The sequence below is a fragment of the Cervus elaphus genome, chromosome 9 (assembly GCF_910594005.1).
Source record: "Cervus elaphus chromosome 9, mCerEla1.1, whole genome shotgun sequence".
Classification (NCBI taxonomy): Eukaryota; Metazoa; Chordata; class Mammalia; order Artiodactyla; family Cervidae; genus Cervus; species Cervus elaphus.
The window spans coordinates 35,939,118-35,944,322 of NC_057823.1; the positions used below are offsets into that span (position 1 = coordinate 35,939,118).

Sequence of the window (5,205 nt, forward strand, 5' to 3'; positions counted from 1 at the left end):
GCCATTTTCTTCTCCAGGGGATCTTCCTGACCCAGGAGTCGAACATGCATCTCCTGCAGGCAGATTCTTAACCACTAAGCCACTGGAGAAGCTCATTAGGAAATTACAAATTAAAACAATAGTTAGATACCACTACACACTTATCAGAATGGTCAAAGTTTGTAACACTGGGGAAGACATGAAATTTTAGTTTCATCTACATGGGAAAGAATGAACACAGGTCTCATGAGGATACCATCATGTCATCAACATCTATTATATTAGATGGCTCTGGCCTGACTTTTACATTTATGATAAGGTAATAATTAAAGCAGTTGTTAAATGTTGAACTGTGAATATTATACATGGGTTCCAGCTTTACTCTCAGCCTTCCAGTCTGATTTAATCCCTCCTTTTTGCCTCTATTCATTTACCTCCCAGAAGTGAGTTCCAAGTTCAAAATTAAGCTACTTATATAAATTGGGCAATTATGACTTCCTAATTAAAATTGTCTTTAAGAAGATAAATAATGTACCTTTCATTAAAAAAGAGCTTATACTTGTTTTCTCTTGTTATATTTGTTTTCTTATACTATGTTTTCTCCTTTTATTCCTCAAGTAAGAGAACAGTGTGAGAAGAACAGAGAATAGTACTCTTTATTATGCATTCTTTGTAACTAGGAAGTAAAGAATATGGACAACCCACTCCCATCCCCTATCTATTTAAGACTGATCAATAGTTATCAACTTAATCTAGTAATCCTATGACACCAATCACTATTGTGTGCAGATCACTGGATTCAGCAGGACTTGATTATTGCAAATGACATTGTAATTATTCTTAAATCATTAATTGTTTCATAACTGATATCTCTTAGATGCTTAACATGAATACATACATTCTAAAATCAGCAGTGCCTTTTTGCTTTTTGTATCACTTCTATATTATATATTTAAACAATACTGTAGCCAAATAATGTGCATAGGGAAATGTGAGTTAATCATAAAGAAAACTTTGGTTTTTCTATTATTTAATACCTTTCCATAGAAGGCAACTTGACAACTTTTTTCTCCTCAAGAAAATGACTGCGGGGAATGCCCTGGCTATCCAGGGGTTAGGACTGCAGGCTCTCACTGCCAAGAGCCCAAGTTCCCTGGTTGGGGAACTAAGATCCCACAAGACATGCATGAGGCCAAAAAAAAAAAAAAAAATGACATTATATGGCTTCTCCCAGAATCAAACTCAATAATAAATATTCAAGTTGATATAGTTAATATGAGAAATGGAAGAAATCCCAATAATAAAGTGAGATAGGAACGAGAAGGCAGGCATTACAGACTGCATTATTAGTCATGCAATAATGCAGGAGAGTGGAGCTAATCTACAGAGAAACTGTGGAAAACTCAAGCATCCATCTTCAAGGGCAAGGAACGTGAGTCATTCATGTGCTGACTCCCAGCAGAGGACTACTGAGGAAAGTTATGAAATTCCCTCTCTTCCTTCCTGCCATCTGCACAGGCAGAGCAGACTTCAACAGCTTCAGAAGAAACTCCTGGGCCAGAAAATGCCAAATAGTGGCAGCTGAAAGTCTACCAAGTGCATAAAATGGTAGGATCTAAGAAACACAGGAGGTATACTGAACAAATTGCCAATACCAGACAAGCAGCAAGAGCAAATTCAGAGGGGTTCACAAGTGATATTAGCAATAAGAACAGATAATAAGAAACCTCTCTCAACAAGAGTCTGAGATGTACTATTCTGCATCATTTCACTAATGACCACTGGTTGTCATTCATTAAACAGTTCTTAAGTGCCAGGTACTGCACCAACGGTCCAGTGGCCATGACCTCATTTAGTACCCTCAACAATCTTATCGTCATCATCACCAGTTTAGAGATGAGGAAGTTGACTGAGAGGGATTAAGTAATTTACTGAAGTAATAGATACCAACCCAGGTCTTTCAGTTGCCAAAATATTTGCTCTTTCAGCCTCCCACTCTTTTCAAAGGTCCCTAGATGGATAGATACATTTTCTTTAGCCTGAGTATGTCATTAGCTCTGGAAATTCTCTCTCAAAAACATCATAGTCCATCCTTTTCAGAGAAAGACCTATGTCCTCATATCTTTGAAATTCCAGCTTGTGTACCAGAAATGGAGAGACTTGCTGTCTGGTGGCCCTGCCACTCCCGCCACGTGGACTTTGACAAGAAGTTCTCATTGAGTTCTCTGCACCTGGCCCTTGGTGGTCATCACTTTCAAAGAGCTGCAGGCACCATGACTTACAAAACCAGCTCTGCTTCTGTTTCCTTTCCTGTCTGATTCCCATTCACTCTACATGCTCATGGATGGGGTAGTTTCTCTTTTGTAGCATCATTGCAGTCTGACTTTTCTTTCACCTCACCATATTCCATGTTTCACCAAGTAGCAGTTTAATTCTAAGACCACCAGTCAGAACGTTAAAACAAATTTTCAAAGAACATCTGACTGCTAGAACTTCAAATAGCTCAAGTATAACCATTTTCTTCAATAAACCTAAATTCTATTTTAAATAGTATTTTGAGTAAAATAATAGTTTATACTCACTTGTGTCGGTCCCTTTTTACTTCTGAGTCTCCAAGTCATTCTTAAAACCTTCAAACTTTAAGTCTTCTCATGTTATCACAGCCCATTTTTAATTATTGGTATCAAAAGGAAGGGATTATCACAGGGGAAAAGACTTCTATGCTATTTTACCAGCTTAATTTCTAGACAAAAGCTTTGAAATGGTCAACAGAAAGAAGAAACGTGAGTTCAAATAAGCCACAAACCAGGAAGACAATCCAAGAATTAGCAATGAAGGTCAAATTCAAGCACAATAAACCCACAGAGAATACTGATGTGTTTTGTTGTAGTGACATTTCATAGTTAATTGGTAGTTTGTTAAAGATTACATCTCTGAGATCAAAAGGGACAGTGCTGAAAAAACACTCAGAAGGAGAAAGCAAGAGGGCTCTACAAACAGTAGGTGTTTGGAAACTAGAAATGGTACTAAATGACTAATAAGGAAGGAAGATAAGCAGCTTATCACTTCTCAGAGAACTTTGTGACTTTCAAACCAGAGTGTTGTGGGCAGAGTCTGATCAGAGGCCTCTAGGATACATTTTTACCCTCATGAGGCTGGGCGTCAGGAAGAGGAGAGGGTAGGGAGGACCAGTAGTTATAAAGCTGTGAGTTAGAAAGGGCTTTCACTGTATTTACTTCCCCCATCCTGCTCCAGAATCCCTCGAATTCCCACTTTTTCCATCAGCTTCTGTTTCCACCCAGATGTTACATGTGCCAGACCCCTTTCTACAGCAAAATGGCCCTTACAGGTCTTGAGTTAATTTAAAATAACACAAGGAAAGATCTGGTTTCCCCAGTGGCTCAGTGGTAAAGAATCCACCTGAGATGCAGGAAATGCAGAAGACAAGGGTCTGATCCCTGGGTCAGTAAGATCCCCTGGAGAAGGAAATGGCAACCCACTCCAGTATTCTTGCCTGGACAATCCCATGGACAGAGAGAAGCCTGGCGGGCTATAGTCCATTGGGTTGCAGAGTCGAACACAACTGAGGATACACACGCACACACATATTTAATTGATTTCATGTTGCTGTTAATGGAAAAAAGGCATGACATCATCTGCCTAACTTCACACACACAAAAAAGAGAAACAAAAATCAAAAATACTCACAGCCCCAGTTGAATCCAGTGATTACATGGTCTCAGGTATGACCTGGCCCCACACAGAAGAATTTGGGCTTACTGTCAAAACCCACTATACACAATCACCTAAGTGACTTTACTAAAGCACAATCTGACAGTGTCACTCCTCTGCCTTCACAAACCTCAGCGAACCCCCATTGCTGGCAGAACGAAATCTAAATGACAGAACCCTACCTCTCCTTCTAGCCACATCTCCTATCACCCCCCACCTCAGATTTCATGCCCCAGCCATACTTTTGAACACACGATATTTTCCTTACAGATTCTGTATCGAGTGGTCCCTCTGCCTGAAACTGTCTTTCTTCCTTCCATCTCTGCCTGGAAAGGTCCTGGAAAATTTCTACTCACCCTGCAGATCGCCAATATCACTTCCTTCGAGAAGTCTCTCTGGGCCGGGGTGGGTGTCACCATGGCGGCGGCCTTGACTGGGCTCGGACTCCGCTCCGTCAAGCAGGTTCGGGTTCAGTTCTGTTCCTTCGAGAAGAACGTGGAATCGACGAGGACCTTCCACCAGGCGGTGAGCAGCGAGAAAGTTCGCTGAACGAACCTCAACTGCTCAGTGATTGTAGACGTGAGGCACAACGGCTCCGAGCCTTGCGCGGACGCGCTGTTCTGAGACGGGCGTCGCTTGATTACGCACAGCGCGCCCCTCAGCGCCCACCCCGCCGGGGAAAGGCTCGCTGCCTTCGCCTCCCACATCCAGGCCAAGGGGCGGCGGGGAGCAGGGACGAGCCGGCGCCAGTACCGGCCGCGGACAGCACAGAAGAAACCAGCAAACAGATTTTAACTTAAGACTGCTAAGGACACTTATTTAAGAACTTAAGTACTCAAATCACTATCTAGAGGGCCACGGAACGCCAAAAAATGGAAAGAGGCCTGTGACTGCTAACCTAACCAGTGTTTCTGGGATGAGAAAAGATAAGGAGGGGTGTGGACAGATTTGAATTTATTTCAGTTTCTTACCATCACTTACTGCTTAACCCTTTTGAATTCGGCTTTTCCCTCCACTACTTAAGGTACCTCTTACTCTTATTATAAATGCTGCTTTCTCAGTCCTCATCTTTCCATTTCAGTAGCATTTACCACTCTTAATTCACGCCTTGTGAAACTTCTCTTCCTCTGGGGTCCTTTTTCTTCTCTTAACCATAAAGGTGTTCTACTCTTTCTCTTATTTTGGGGACATCTTGTCTTCTGTCATGACTTGAACTATCCTCTTGGGTTAAACCCTACATTTCCGTTTGGCTCTAATCTTAAATTCTGTGCATATAGTTTGGCTCTAATCTTAAATTCTACTACAAACTTTCTCCAAATTATAGCAACACTCTTTGTCCAAAATAAAACCGATACTCTTACATACTGTCTACAGTGACCCTTGAACAATGGCAGGTTTGAACTGCAGGGGTCCTCTTACATGCCTATTTTTAAAAGTACTACATTACTACATGAAAAAAAAGAAGTCCCTCTGGGTTTTCCATTCCCTATCCCT

General features: G+C 41.4%; 1 pseudogene; it reads left to right on the forward strand.

The window, feature by feature from the left end:
- The first annotated feature begins 4,073 nt into the window (after window positions 1-4,073).
- LOC122700742 lies at window positions 4,074-4,534 on the forward strand (annotated as a pseudogene).
- Window positions 4,535-5,205: the final 671 nt, after the last annotated feature.